Below are 16,431 nucleotides of genomic sequence, written 5' to 3'. Positions count from 1 at the left end.
CCCCCTAAAAAGGGCTGTGCTGATTGGCTGAGCACTGACTGTAATTTGCTAGGCGCTCAGCCAATCAGCACAGCCCTTTCAGGAGGCGGGGGGAGGGATGTATGAGGGATTGCCTTTTGGTGGACGGGTACATTCACACCTGCACCCAGGTTTTTCTGTCTATTTTTTGTTGTTCAGGTCTGTCCTTAGAGTCGAACAGCAAAAATATTGGAATCGCAAGATCTAGCATTTGCTGAATCCACGTGGCGCCGGATGGACCCACTTGACTAACGGACTCTGTCCAGCTTCTGGCATGCCAACTGAAGTTTTCCAGATGAAATAGTACAACATGTTGAGCCGCAGTGCAGGACCTTTTGCTATATCTGCACCAGAGGCCTCAAATAGAGCCCCTAACGCGGTTGTGAAAGCAGCCTTAATGTATCATGCAATGTACTGGAAAAATTGTAAGTGGTATGAAAAAATAAACACACAACTGGAGCATTATTTTTATTTTAATTTTTTTTGGGGGGGGGGCTGTTTTAACAGTGTTCATAGTGCAGTTCAGGTGGGATGCCTCAAAGAAATGCAATTTTGGCATTGTGATTTTTTTTTCTTACGGCATTCACTGCGCAGGATAAATAGTGCAATATTGTAACAGTTCAGGCTTTTATGAACATGACAACACCGATTATGTTTTACTTTTGTATTGTTTAGATTTGTTATAGGAAATACTGTGAATCCTCTTGCCGCCCCTGAAAGTGCTTCAGTATGGCAGGAGTTGCGGCTCTTGATGACATCATACCTGTCCGTATAATGAGAAGTTGTTGTGTTAAGAATGTTGCAGAGAATCGGTAGCACACTATGTAATACCAGGTCAAGATAACCCGGCTACATTGTTCTGCTTTATTGTTTCCATTGTGAAACAGGATGTGAATCACATGATGTGAAAAAACCACATACGTCTGCTAATGTAACCAGGGACATGTAACAGGTTCAGGGACATACACATGGAGTTATGCTGAGTTTGCCCATGTAGAAGAGGTGAGTTTGCCATAATGTTCTGTAATATTGTACATGTGGCTTTTCCGGCTATCAGATGTACAGAAGAAATAATCAAATAGCAAATTCTGCAACGTATGGGTTGATTACTTGTCTACTGTAGGTTTATATCCAGAAGAGATACTCTGATGCGGTTCTGGGTGGGTGGAGACAGAATGAGATAGGAAGCAAAACTTACGCAATTTCTAACACAACGACATAAGTAGTTTGCCTGATCTTCATTTCCAAGAGAAGCGGCACCCTGCTTGTCTGGTTCCGGCATAACAGTAGGCACAAGCGCTTTGTACTGTTGCGGGTTCCATCATCTTCTTTTGCTACCTCAATTTCCATTGTACAGTCCTATCATATACAGACCTTGCCTAACATAACCACACAATCCCAGCTCGGAGCTTCCGCCGGAAAAAATAGTGCTGCATGCAGTACGTTCTTCTTCCTGTAAAGTGCCGGGCAGTTCAGCGGAAACCGAATGGATTCCATTATAGTCAATGGGGTCTGTTTGGCGCTGTTCGCTTCCATCAATAGACGGCCCCGTTTAACCAGGGGATTCCCATTTCCTGTTCCCCGAACGGAGCAGGAAAACGGAAGCCCGACACAGTTGTGAATGGAGCCTAACGGACTCATATCCACTGACTGGCACATTGATTTTGTTGAGCGGAGTTATGGCACTTTGTATGAAAGCAAGCCAAATCCACTGATATAAGTATGCCTAAGGGTGCCTACCCACTTGCGATTTTTTTCCTGTGATGTTTTGCGTTTTTTCTCAAGAGCAATTAGTATAGAATGTGTTCTTGTCCATCTGGGGTTTTTTTTCCGTTTCGTGGGGTTTTTTCACATAGGAACTGTCAGTTGCATATGTCTCCTTATTTTTCTCTTAATGCACCCATGATTGTCAATGGAGGGCTGCAAAAAACGCTGCGAAAAACGCGTAGAAATCGTGCGAAAACGGCGCGTTTTTCACGTGCGAAAATCGGCAACGCAAGTGGGTAGGCGCCCTAAGGCTGCTTTCACACGTGTGTTAGGGTCAGTTCAGGGTTTCCTTCTGTGCTCTTTTTTTGGAGGAGAGAAACCGAAATAAAATGTATCCAATTTTTTCCCCCTTGATTTCAATGGGGTATCCAAAAAATAAACATAAAATGGAAAGGCTTTAGTTTAATTCTATTTTATCAAGTTTCCGTTTTCTTAAAGAAAAAATAACTCTTCAGACTGCGCTATTTTTCCATCCAAAAAATGGAAATTTAATGGAATGGAAGCAAAGTCAAGCCTTTCCATTTGCTTTCCATGTTTTTGAAAACCCCATTGAAAAAAACATCATTTTTTTTCCATTTTATTTCAGTTTCTCTTCTCCAAAAATGGAACAGAGACGGAAACCCCGAACTGACCCTAACACCAGTGTGAAAGCAGCCTTATACTTTGTTTCAGCAGGAAGTAAGGAGTCTGGCAGCTGCTTTTTACCCTCTCGCCATTGAAAATATATGTCCAATTAGCTCATATGGGGGAGCAATAGCTGTTCCATTGACACCGTAAAGGGGTTATCCGAGATTTTTTTTAAATGTTGTAAAATAAAAAGTAAGCTATATTCACAGATTCCATCCATTAATGTACACAGCTGAGGCCGGCGATTGGGTTGGTAGTTCCGTCATAGATCCGACACAAAATACCGGAAGAAATGGCGCTGCATGCAGGACCCTTTCGTCCGATAAAATGCTGGTCAGCTGAACGGAAACTGAATGGACCCCATTATAGTCAATGCGTTGGCAAGATTATGGGGGTATGTTTTGAATAGTCCTGAGATAGACTGGTCTCACAGGGACGGGTCGGCGACCCCATGTACCTGTAATTTCTTCATTGTGGACGACCACGGACGCTCGCCATCGGTCATGTGCAGTAGAGATTTTTAAAAAAATATTTGTATTTCCCGCGCCATCGCTAGGCGATGACATGATACCCGCAGCCTATTTGCAATGTCAATTGCAAGCTGTCCGTGCGGAGTCCGCACAAAAATAGAACATGCTGCAATTATATTTCCGCTTGCGGAAATCGCAATCGCAACCCACTCATCTGAACGGATATGCGAATGTTCTACTTTTTTAATGTGTTCGAAATACGGCGGATCGTCCGTGCGGGTGACAATCACAGATTCCGCAATTTAAATCCGGTTGTGTGAGACCAACCATGCAGTCTGATATGTCAGAGTTTTGTAACCCATTCTGATGGGCAAGCACCTTGTAAACAAACAGTGCTGGGACGTGGTTTAAAACCCAATGAACTATTACATATATTCCTCCAACGTTCCCTATTTTCTGTTGTATACGATACAGACAACTGACATATATTTGTGGTCTAATAACTAAAAATCCGCATGATGATGTAAAAATACTCGTATGAAGAAGAAACAATAGCGGCGGTCTATCCCGAGAGCGTCCTAGCTGTTAGTGTAATGCAGGAACACTAACAAGAAATGACCGTGCTAATCCCTTTCCTGCCACTATAACCAGCAGTTTTTGCTTGTGAGCCAGCATGAATATTAGGGTCATTTGAGCTAAAAGAGGACAACTAATGCAGCCATGACCTCTACATGTAACCTGACTGTTCAATGCATGCAGGGCTCACATAGATTCTGCATATACAACAAACAAGTAACACCGATGCGTACTTCCAGGGTTCCCGGTATATACTGATGAAACAACTGTATTACTACATGTTGTTACAAAGTGTCCACTAGAAAATCAATTAGTCTACTAATCTAAAGGGTTTGTCCAGGATTATCCTATATTATAATATACATTATTATAGACACTAATATATCTAGAAAGATATTAGTGCTAAACTGCTTTGGATATGTATTGTTCAGAAGCAGGGATTACTTAAATGGAAATGTGCGGTAAACATTCCATACTGTAAAATACATAGAACATACGCTTATATCCCTCACACAAGTACCAGACAATAACATGGTTCCCCTAAGAGTGGTTTCACACATGCGTCCAGGATCCCTGCTCGGTTCGGTTAACCTTATTTGGGGTAGTGAATTCCAGGGAACTGGTGCAGCTTAGGAAAAGTCTTGGAGATGAGAGTGTGAGGTTTGGACTATGGTGGAACTTAGTCTAAGGTCATAGGGAGAATAGGGAGTACAGGTAGGGTGGTAAATAGAGATGAGGGAGGAGATGGAGGGCGGTGCAGCACTGTGGAGAGCTTCATGGATGATAGTGATGAGTTTAAATTGTATTCTGTAGTGGATGGGCAGCCTGTGCAGTGACTGCCACAAGGGAGAGGCATCAGTGTAGTGACTGGCACAGGATGGAGGCATCAGTGAAGTTACTGGTACAGGATTAAAGCATCAATGTAGTTACTGGTACAGGATGAAGGCATTAGTGTAGTGACTGGCACAGGATGGAAGGATCAGTGTAGTGACTGGCACAGGATGGAGGCATCAGTGTAGTGATTGGCACAGGATGGAGGCAACAGTGTAGTGACTGGCACAGGGTGGAAGCATCACTGTGGTGGTTGTACAGTGAAATTAGATTAACTACTGTGTTCTGGATAGACTGGAAAGGGGAGACTTTAGTGAGGGGAAGACCAATCACTAGTGAGTTACAGTAGTCAAAACATGAATGCTTCAGAGCTAAAATAACAGATTTAACTCAAAATGGTCAATGTGACATCACAAAACTGTTGTTGACCCTTGGATCTACAGTGATCACCCTATCATAAAAATTCCCGCCATTGTCTGTGGATGCCACACCTGGTGGCCTATATATTTACAATACACCCAGCCTAGTGCACCAGTTTTGTGAGTAAACACTTGGCAATGATCACTTTCTTTGCCTTAATTGACTGAAGTGAAGATATACAGGTCAAGTACTTTTATTTATGTCTCCTTTTTGGTATGTTAATTACTGTATGTTCTGGACTATAGGGGCTCCTACAGACAAGTGACATCGGGAGGCGGGTGTTTAATTACCGACTGATACGTGCCTTGTGGAGTGTGCCTTTTGCGTTCTCACTAGCAAGTGGAGAATTTTCCACAGCACGCTTTACCTGAAACTTGAGAACATGTGTGCTGTAATTACAGCCTGTGTGGTTCTGCATAATTTTTGCTGGGAGAATGATGCGGGTTGGAATGCAGAAAAGGGTGAACCTCCAACTCTCCCTCGGAAGTTGTAGATGAGCTTAGGCTGCATCGCAGACCAGCAGCATCAGCTCTCCGAGTCAGGGACTTTTTCATGGACTATTTTCTGAGTCCTCAGGAGGCAGTTCTGTGGCAGATGGACTATGTTTAAGGAACCAGATGAACTGATCTCTCCAAACTGCATTATTTTTTTAAGCCGGCTATGCTTCCATTGTTTTGTTTAGCTAGATACTTATTGGCACATGTTGAGTTGGGGACTCACTTGAAAACGAGGACCCTTGACGTGGGTTGCAAGCTTCAAAATAATTTGGCAAATTCATACACGTTAGATTTTACTTAAAAGAGATTTTGACTTTAGGCAGTTTACCACTGTGTAGATGTTTGTCAAATTATATTAGCCAATACCACGCTATGGCTCCCCCTTCCCCCACAAAAAAGACAAATACAATATAAAACAAATCCATTTTCATCAACAAAACTATGTGCTATGTGTGTCACAAAATGTTTGATTAGAAATACATCAGGCAGCTGTGACTGTGCCTTTAACAGCTGAAGGGCACAGCAGTATAATACTGCCGCTCTACTGTTTGCAGGTGGACTATTGCTTTCAGGCAATGCACTAAACTACATGGCGCATGCTGTATATAAGCAACGTAATAACTTTGCTCAAACATAAAATGAAAATGAGCAAAGAAAAGAATTTCCCGAGTCATCGAAGTATCTTTTTGGTGGGGCCTGTGGCTCAAAGGACTCTGACCCTTGGCCTCTGGGCATTGTGCTCGGGCCAGGCTGATGGGGAAGTTCCACAAAGGAGGGGCAATTAGGCGATTAGGAAGTGGTGTGGAGTGTAGGGGCATAATAGGGGTCTCCTGCCTCTGAAACTGGCCATGTGTTTGCTCTAGGGAAGCATGAGACCCACGGCCAGTTTCATATGGCATATAGCTGTGCTACTGCTGATGGGGAGGTGCTGGAGGCACCAACAAGTACTCTGCTGGAGCAGAGTGCCGCCTTGTCCTGGTGTGCCACCAATGGTCCAGAGCAATAAAGCATTCTCTGGTATCATATGGTGGCTGCGCAGCCTCAAACAAGGTCGCTATCGCAGTCTTTATTGGTTGCACTTTATGTTTAGCGAAGTCTCTGAAGTCTGGGGCCAGACTTCAGCAGTACAGGTCTGCCAAATCCTCCTTCCTCCTGGTTTGCAAGTAGTTCAGGACATTCAGATCCACAAGCAAACCAGGAGTTGGAGTTGTACCTCGACTTCACTGTCTTGGGGCTGCATGGTGCGTCACTGTAGCCGAGATTGAGGGTTGGCCCAGATCTTCAGAAGACTCTAGGTGGGGTGGGGTGCGGGCATGATACCCCGGGAGGCTGCGTAGACTCCCCTTCTTCATAATCCTCTTCAGGAAAGTTATCAGAGGACCTAATGGTAGAAAAATACAATGTAGTAAAGTGGTCTTTACAGTGTTTGTTGCATTCAAGCAAAGTTCTACACAGGTGGCAGATATAAGTCTTTACAGTTATTAAACCCAGCTAAGTATTGGTCTGCTCTTCATGGAGCATCCAGGGTGGATGTAAAGCGCAAAGACCCTCTGCAATTTACAAAAAGTAGCAGCCCATTTACATCATGCTTCTGTGGTAATTTATAAGACACATTAAGGTCCCAGCCTACTATCAGTAGCTCCAAAAAAAGTTCATTCTTTTTTAACAGCAAAAGTCCAATTATACAAATGGGACATTTCAGTACTCACAAAATATAACTATTGGCCAAATGTAGCCTTTTTCTAGGGCACATTGTGCTTCATGGGAAGAACACTATGTATCATAGTGTCCAAATGCCAATGTAAACACCAAAACACTTATAGGGGACATGTCGGCCACCCTTTGCAGGAACTGCAGGAGTCGCATGTATCTGTAGGGTCTCTTTGTCATTGCCCCGGCACCACTCCTGCCTTAGAGACCATATGCCGTGCAGAATTGGTCCTGCGTCGGGCGCCAGCTTGTTTTTACGTCAGTCACTATATGTTGGAAGAAAGAATTGCTCAGTATATACAATCACATAAAAGGAGGAATCTTATTTAGTTCGCCAACCAAAAACCCCAGAATGCAGTCAACATGAGCACTACAAGCAATGTTATGAAAACACTGCTTTCCCCTTTTTCCAACCGTTTTCATGGGGTCAGCCCCAAATAACCTGTATGAGCTGCATTGTACCGGGGTGCACACAACTTCTAGAAGCACAGGGGAAAATTAAAGCTGACTCCAACACAAAAGTATCACAAAGAGTGCGGGACTGGCGTGTAGAAGAATGTTTGCATTGCACATGTCCTGCTAGGAGTCAGAACTTGCTGAAGATGAGTCAGAGACAGAACACGGCAGCAGAAATACCAAGCAAGCTAAAAGACAACAATAAGCGAACCGTTAACGAAAACTTCTCGATGGCCGCGCGTTTAGACCCAATGATTCTCGCTCAAAAGACGGCTTTGTGCAAATTTTGAGCGAGAATCGTTGGGTCTAAATGGGCCTTAAGTTGGCGCTATACAAATAAAGATTATTAATAATAATTCCAGTCAAACAAAGGAAAATCCATGTGGGAAGGTATCTGAAGAACCCATGCAGGTAATGCTTTACAAATCACAGCCATTATTTAAAGAGAAACAACCTCCAGTTGGATCTGCGCCGTATTTCATGTATAGAGGATTAATTGAAAATTGAACGTAAATTAGATTTTGCTGCAAAACAGACTACAAATTATTGAATAATATGTAGATTAAATGTTGCCTGGTGAAGACATTATTTTCATTTCCTTTCACTGGCGCTGCAGAGATTTCCTCTTATGTAGTGATTAAGACATTTCCCAGTGTGTACACCGGACATGACCGTAGACTTCTATGGGCAAGACGTTCGGGTAGTGTGCAGCAAACTAACGTTTCCTACGACAAGAGGAGTCAGCGGGGCTCCACACTGGGATGCCGCAGAAGAAATATAACGTTTCCTGCACAGTAAATTATCGTATTTATTACCGTAGTGGCTAATGACATGCAGATGCAATAGTAATGTCGCGGCATGTTGTGTTTGGCAGGTCTGCACAGCCCGCAAAGTCAGCGGTGCACAAACTTTTTGCAAATTTGGCACAATCAATTCTGACACCTTTGAAATCCAACAATTTCTAAGACACTTAGATACTTACTGCTTGCTACTTTGTAACATTGTACTGTAACATACAGTGTTTATTCAATAGTATCAATGAGGTATCTGCATGGAAACAAGGAACATCTGCCGCGTGTCTCGCCTATCTGTTTTCAGCTTCCTGTTAGCAAACTGTGTTCCAGTGTTCTCCACTGTGTTGCATATGGAGCCTTGTTTACAGTCTGTCAAGGTCACTTTGGTAAAGCTTCATAAAGTTCGAGAACACTTCACTATGGTCTTACACTATCATCATGTATCAAGAAAGCCATATGTACCCCAAAATGGTATAAATAAAAACTACAGCTCGTGATGCAAAAAACAAGCCCTCACAGAGCTCCGTCCATGGAAAAATAAAAAAGTATGCGACTTTGAATGCAACGATGCAAAAATAATTTTAAAAAAGGTTGTTATTGTGCAAAAGTGGAAAAACCATAAAAAATGATAATGTTTTTGGTATTGTTGTAATTGTACTGACTTGAGGCAAAAAAAGTATTGTGTCATCTATGCTGTATGATTGACGCTGTAAAAATTTTTTTAAAAATTAAAAATAATGGCAGAATTGATGTGTTTTCTCTCCCTGTTTAAAAAAAAATACTAAAAGTTTTACAACACATTATATGCACCCAAAAATGGTACCAATAAAAAATATTGTTCGCCACACGAAAAACAAGCCCTTATACGGCCGTGCTGATGGAAAGATAAAAAAGTTATGGCTCTTCAAAATTGGAAAGGAACCCCCCCCCCCCCCCCCCCGCCCCCAATATCATTATGTCCTTAAAGGGGTTGTCCCGCGCCGAAACGGTTTTTTTTTTTTTTTAAACCCCCCCCCCCCCGTTCGGCGCGAGACAACCCCGATGCAGGGGTTAAAAAAACAACCCGCACAGCGCTTACCTGAATCCCGGCGGTCCGGCGTCTTCATACTTACCTGCTGAAGATGGCCGCCGGGATCCTCTGTCTCCGTGGACCGCAGGGCTTCTGTGCGGTCCATTGCCGATTCCAGCCTCCTGATTGGCTGGAATCGGCACGTGACGGGGCGGAGCTACACGGAGCCGGCATTCTACACGAGCGGCCCCATAGAAGACTGCAGAAGACCCGGACTGCGCAAGCGCGGCTAATTTGGCCATCGGAGGGCGAAAATTAGTCGGCTCCATGGGAACGAGGACGCCAGCAACGGAGCAGGTAAGTATAAAACTTTTTATAACTTCTGTATGGCTCATAATTAATGCACAATGTACATTACAAAGTGCATTAATATGGCCATACAGAAGTGTATAGACCCACTTGCTGCCGCGGGACAACCCCTTTAAGCCCAAAATAGGCCCTGTCCTTAAGGGGTTAATGTGAATAACAAAAGGTTCTTGTTTGCACTAAAAATACCAAAACACTTGTGTCCGATTCTAAGTCCGGAGCTTCTTTATCTACATAACATTGATATATTCTGACATGATAACTGAAACATACCAGAAAGTTGTAAAGAAACCAATTCTATCTATGAGCTCGTTAGCAGCTATCTGCGGCTCGGCTGTACCGCTCATAACCCTTGTGCAGGGTTCACTTTGTTTACTGCCAGCCAAATCACTAAGTTGACTCTTTAAGCCTCTCTCTGCATGGCACGGGGGCGGAGCTAAGACGGGAACGTTCTTCATGTAGTTCACTTCATTCTCATGTAACTCATCACAACTTCAATTCTCAGATTTTGGATCCTTGTGTCTTCACACCCGTATATAACCTTCCAGATGTTCTCTTCTCAGTAGCATTCTGGCTGTTGGTCTGTGTACACACAGCCGCAGACGGGGCACCGAGAGAGAAGACGCTCAGTTTTCGCTTGTCGTTCCTTTTCGGCTTACTGAAAATATACGACTGCTGAGCCGCTTCTTGCTAACTGTAAACTGCTTGTAGTGAGTAGAGGCGGGCGGCTAGTACAATCCACGGCCAACTCTGCCTCCATTCACTTGTGTGATAGTCGCTGGATTGGCTGTCGGGCACTTATGCGCCCAACAGTTGTCCAGTGTAGAGGGGCCTTTAAGTAGCGCCTGACAGTCGGCAACTGATGGTTTCTTCACTTCTTCTAATAATGTGTAGGATAATAGAATATAGTTTAGCATCAGTCATGTGTCCGTCCTTACCCAGGCCCTTAGCGTGAAATATCCCGAAATGTGTGGTGTAAGATGAAAAAAAACGTATGCACTCAATGGGTGCCTTCCAATAAATACCATCCATTGCATAGTAGCCTCTTACGTTAAAAAAGTATACAGTACATGCAACGTATATTTTTTGTACTGGTTGGCTGAGCTGGTTGCCTCCAACAGATTCATCAGCCATCTGTACCCCATAGGCTCCCAAGTAAAAAAAAATAAATATATATATATACACACATTTAACATAAATGCTTTGCTACTGGATGGCGTAAGAATATATTGTTTTTGCGCATGAGACTGCGTATGGGCAGTGTGACTCTGTCTTCTGTCTTTTTTAAAATTCCCTACTTTGGATATCTCACTCGCCGCTTCTCTCTCTTTCTCTTGCTGCTTCTATCTCCTTCTCTCACCGCTTCTCTCTCTCGATGCTTCTCTAACTCTCTTTCTCTCTCTCATTGCTTCTCTTGCTCTCTCACCACTTCTCTCTCTCTCTTTCTTTCCGCTTCTCTCTCCCTCTCCCCTCTCCCTCCCATTGAAAGCAATGGGAGAGCTCCGCCATCCTCTGCTGTGGCTGTGACAGCCACGGCTAGGGGAATGCCTTTATCCCTGTGGTGATGAAGGGATTCCCCATAGTGATGTGAGGCAGTCTTCACATGAAAATGCCTTACATCAATGAGTCTTTCACATTGTGGAAGGTGCAATATTGGGCTGTGAATCACGCCTGACATCGCCCTCGCCTGTATGAAACCAGTCTCACTCTCTCCTCACCGCTTGTGTCTTGCACTACTTAGCAACCCTTCACTAGTGGTTTGCGCCCATAGACTTAACATTGCAAGTTTTTGCTGCCCTCACAGGTCACTCAATGTATCAAACTCAAATTTTCGGATTTTACGGCGGTGATAAGGATGTCACTAATCTAATGACACCAAAATCATCCACCTAGAGTCAGGCGAAGGGGTCAAAGTGCGGTGCAAGAAAAAGCCTGTAGGCTTTTATATATTTGATGTGAACGACGAACAGCGCTACAATAATAACGATCCCCTCTTTCATCCAATAGGTTGTATTGGCCTGTTGGTAAAAGCGAATCTGAATAATTCCGGGTTTGAAATTCTCCCAGGCGGCATATAAATGAGGCAGAGCGGCCGGAGGGCATGCTGCACCTTCCTTACTAGCTGCTTGTCCTGCCAAAAAGTCCGCTCCTCACGTGCATGCAGCGCCGCGAAGTGTGTGCCGTGACGTCGTCTACCAGCGCATGTGCAGATGAGCGCCACAATTCTGCTCCGATTGACATAAAAAATGATTTAGGTGGTGATATAAGATGGCGTTTATTTGTCTTCGATGCGCAGTCTGGTAAATAGAATTAAATCTAATATCCCTGATCATCAATATGGTCATTTGTATTAGAGTTTCTATACCATTTGGGGCCACAGATTGTGCTATTACTAAGTGGCATCAAAGAGGGCATCACTAATATTAGGTGGGACCACAGTAGGCTCCTTATTACAATAGGGGCATACTAAAAAGTTGAGTAAGATTTGCAGCATGAGGGCTCCTTCATACAGATGCAGCGATTTTCAGTCGGCCGCATCTTGGCCGCAGTGCAGCCGAAAATCTTATGAACGAGAGGCAGCCATGACCAAGTCGCGGCTGCATCTCCTGTTCATGTGCCCGTTCAGATGGCCCGGGGGGTGCGGTGAATATACGCTGCACCCAGAATACTGTCAGCCGGGGGGGGGGGGGGAGGGGGAGAGTTCAGCTCTGCTAAACTCCCACCCTCTTTCCTCCCCCTCTCCGCTCATTGCTGGCTGTCGGCAAAGGGAAGGAGCGGGATAGGGCGGAAGCTAGTGTGCTAATATCCTGACACCTCCCTCCCCTTTATTTGCCCACAGCCGGCAAGGGGTGGAGAGGGGCAGCAAAGGGGAAGGGGGTTTGGGAGACTCTCACCTCCCTTTTCCAGCAGCTCTCATAGGCTCCCATAGGAGTCTATGGAAGCGGCCGACGTATTCTGGCCAAAAAGATCCAGAAGGTCCAGAACTATCTTTTCTGGCCGGCGTGAAAAAAGGCTGTCCGGAATACGCACTGTATGAGCTATCCTTTTGGGCTGGCCGTTTTTACGCATCGGAAAATTGGCCATCTGAACTGATGCATTGGAATCCAATGCATAAAATGGTTGCGTATATCGCCCGGTCGTGAAAACACGGCCGATATACGCTCGTGTGGATAAGCCCTCAGGAAGAGATCACTGGAGGTAACTGCACTGTAATCACTATCACTGTGTAGAGACAGCAATTGATTACATTATATAGTAACTATTGTTTACAGGTATAATAAAGCGTAGCTGCTGTATCTAGCCCACCGCATTATATTTATGATGTTTTTGGAGGTATGTGGCGGATTTGCTGAGGATGTTCTGCAGTGGAAAATCCACAGTAAATCCACACCTATTTAATGTTTAACCAGAGAATATTCTACTGGGGGGAAGGAAGGGGTGCTGTATAGGTGTGTGGGGGTCCTAGTTGTGTGAACAGTCCCGAGCCCATGGTCCCCTTACTCCACCACTGGTTACAAGTACGGTTCAGTTATTAAGTATGTGCTACAAACCGAAGTGCTAAGATCCTTGAACTTGAGGCTACTGGGTGCTAATGGGTGCCAAATCATTAATTCATGTAGAGTGCACCAGACAGAATTACAGATACTCTGATTATAGAGTATATCTAGACACAATAGCCCAAAGCTATCTGTTTTCAGAGTGTCACATGTAACTATGTTCCACAGATCCTGTACCATACCTGCATGAATCACACAGCAGATGACAATGCCAATACCCACTGGCTCCAAAACTAGAGGTACCATCTGATCCGACTCCTGTTTAAGTATATCCACCTTACTATGATTTGTCCAAAAATGTCTACATAAAATATATATATGTTTTAAATACCTTTTAGCTAATTGTCTGAATGCTAATAGTAACATATCAGTATTTATTATGACTTGTAAAGTGATAATTACATTTATAAGGATATCATAATGAAGGTTCATTCATAAACCCGTAAGGTGACCTGCAGAGTCCCGATGGCCTCGTGTAAGAAGTGACACTACAAGGGTTGAACAGCTTTATAATCCAGCATGTGACGGAGCTTGCTATTTGTTACTCAGCATGGCTCTATAATATACCGTAGGGATCCATAACATGCCAAGTGTATGAGCCCTCCTATGGCCGTATGCACACAGGGGAATTAAAAGTTGGGCCCGAGATTCTCGGGTGCAATTCGCATCGGACAGCGCTCGGACATCCCGTCCATGTTCTCAGCGCTGCACACTGACGTGCTATTCTCTTCCGAAAATTGGACAAGAATAGGACATGCTGCAATCTTTTTAGGGGCGGCTGTACATGAGTGTAAGAGCAAAAACGCTCGCTCCTGAACAACGTATTTGCGCAGTGAGGGTGTGTTTTTTTCTGCCCGTGCCTGTGCTAATACTGAGCGTATTTGCGCAGGCATCACTCGTTCACACGGTTGGAGGAATGACCTCCGGCCTCATTTAAAGGGCTAATTAGCCTAACGAGGTGCCGTGTTTGCGGGTCTGCGCAGTGTTTTCGGGGACGCAAATGCGCACAAAAATAGAGCATGTCATGGCTTTTTTTGAACTATGAGAATGAACCCATTGAAATGGGGCTCTATTTGCTGCTTATTGCATGTGCAAAAGTTGACCATGCAAATACCTCCCCTAATTGCCCATGCAAATACCTCCCCTGTGCAGCTGCCCTTACTTGGACTATACCCTGTGTGTATACACTATAACTATAGAGGATGCAGGGGATGCGGTTGCACCCGGCCCAGGAGCCTTAGGGGACCCATAAGGCCTCTCTTCTCCATATAGGGAGCCCAGTACAATGAATAAACCATTATAGTTGAGGGCCCCATTACAGGTTTTGCATTGGGGCCCAGAAGCTTCAGCCTACTCCTCTGTATACATCTATTCCAAATGAATGGCTGCTGTTTCCATCTGATTTTTAGACCGATTTTCCAGTGAGAAAATCGCACAAAAAAATCGTCCCTATGCATGTACGTTTAGGCTGGCTACACCCGGGCATAAGCGTATTTACGCGCACATTTACACGATAAGTGTATTTGGCTGTATTTCATTGATTTCAATAGGCAATTGAGTTTAATTACTTTAATATGTGCGTTTTTCGTGTGCAATATGCACAAAATAGGATATGCTGCTTTTTTTTGCGCAGCTGCAAGCTGTGTGCCAAAAACACACTTCACCCAAGCTATTAAATCCAATAGGTTCTATTTAGTGCATATTACACGTGCACATTCTGCGCATGTAATAGCAGCGTGAAAGTGTTCATGTGAATAAGCCCCTAGCTGTACAAACACTCCTAACAAAAGAACAAAATACGAAACACCTTTTTCCTTACCGACACTTGACGAAACGTCATCTATGATTACCGAGACCGTATATGTGAATTTATGGATGCGCCATTGCTGCGGTTTTACTGTTCAAATGACCACAAAGTTACTGCAAGGAAACCAGTTAGAGATAAGCCGCCTGTAGAGGACAGACCCTGAAGAATAAACATGAAGTTCCTCCAAACTTTAGAGATGGTCAAAGAAAGGCACAGTTTATTGTGAAGAACTAGACTTGGGTGAAAAGTACAGACTGTGCTCCAAACACAGACAATAAATAGACCGTCACAAGACAGCAGCTTTTCAATAGTCTATTTTTGTAATAATGTTTTTGCCTTTCTTTTCTTAAATAGGGTTTCCAGGCAAATGCTATTAATAACCTATCCTCAGGATTGCTCATCAATAGGTGATCGGCTGGGGTCTGCCACTCAAGACCCAGCCCAATCAGCTGATCAGAGCAATCAGAGATACGGAGCAGAAGCAAGTGCTCCGACCTCCGTATAGTGGCCGGCGCTTGTAATTGCAGGCACGGCTCTCATTGATTTTAATGAATGTTAGCAGCCACACTGAAAAGGAGGATACTTGGTATGTTAAGTAGACGTTCTGTAAGTACTGTGACATTTTTATTGTGAAGCGGAGGGTCACTTTCATGTCAGCACTGGAAGACAGGAAGGGCAGGCAACCATTTCAAGCCAAAAAAAAACAATAGCTAAGCATTTCTGCAGCATCACATGTCTGGGACACATGTGACTTCCCGAAGAGTGAAAAACTGCTATATTGTATATAACCTCTATTGTGTTACATTTAAAGTGAACATGCAATGGATGGCTGTTAGCTTGATATACAGGGCTTGATATATGAATGTATTTAATCTCTAGTTTATGTCCAGCTGCTAGGAGGAATGTCCTTGGCATTGAAAATCCAGAACACTGGCACACATTGTCCTCTGTGGTTTAACCTGTACGGTGCTGGAGTAGACAGAAGACAAAATGTGTGGATGAGGAGTAAGACAAAAAGAGCTACATGGAGGTTTGGGTTTTCTTTGCACCTGAATAAACCTTCCTCGATGTTCTCCGTCTGTGCAGCGCTCAGTGACATCCTAGTTCTTTGAACGAGAGTAACCTCGGGGAGGAGGGACAAGTCTTTGCATAAAACAATCATTACGTTCCTACTTTCACAGAACTTGATGAGTAACTTGGAAGTCTGCAATGTTTGACTTTTATTGCCTTTTGTAAAAAATGGCTTGATGTAGAATAAAAGAACCTTTACAGTATCTTCCTAAGTCATTTTATTAGAACAGTGTTTTGGTTCAGTATGTACATTTTGGCTAATATGTACAGGGGGTGGACAAAAATATGGAAACACCATGTGAAATGCATGCCTTAAAATCGGCCTCTACATATCTTATTGAAATACATAGTAGCATAGTATGTTAGGTTGAATGAAGACAGTGTCCATCTAGTTCAGCCTATTTCTACCCTCTAGTTGATTCAGAGGAAGGCAAAAACCCCAAGAGGCAGAAGCC

The 16,431-nt window shown here is 43.9% G+C and overlaps 1 long non-coding RNA gene across 1 annotated transcript; it reads left to right on the top strand.

The window, feature by feature from the left end:
- Positions 1–977: 977 nt before the first annotated feature.
- On the top strand, positions 978–16,123 carry LOC136628427 (uncharacterized). Its single transcript, XR_010792877.1, has 3 exons — positions 978–1,020; positions 13,267–13,337; positions 15,796–16,123. It is a non-coding gene; the product is annotated as an uncharacterized lncRNA (long non-coding RNA).
- Positions 16,124–16,431: the final 308 nt, after the last annotated feature.

Source organism: Eleutherodactylus coqui, chromosome 5, assembly GCF_035609145.1.
Source record: "Eleutherodactylus coqui strain aEleCoq1 chromosome 5, aEleCoq1.hap1, whole genome shotgun sequence".
Taxonomy (NCBI): Eukaryota; Metazoa; Chordata; class Amphibia; order Anura; family Eleutherodactylidae; genus Eleutherodactylus; species Eleutherodactylus coqui.
This window is presented reverse-complemented; position numbering and strand designations above follow the sequence as displayed.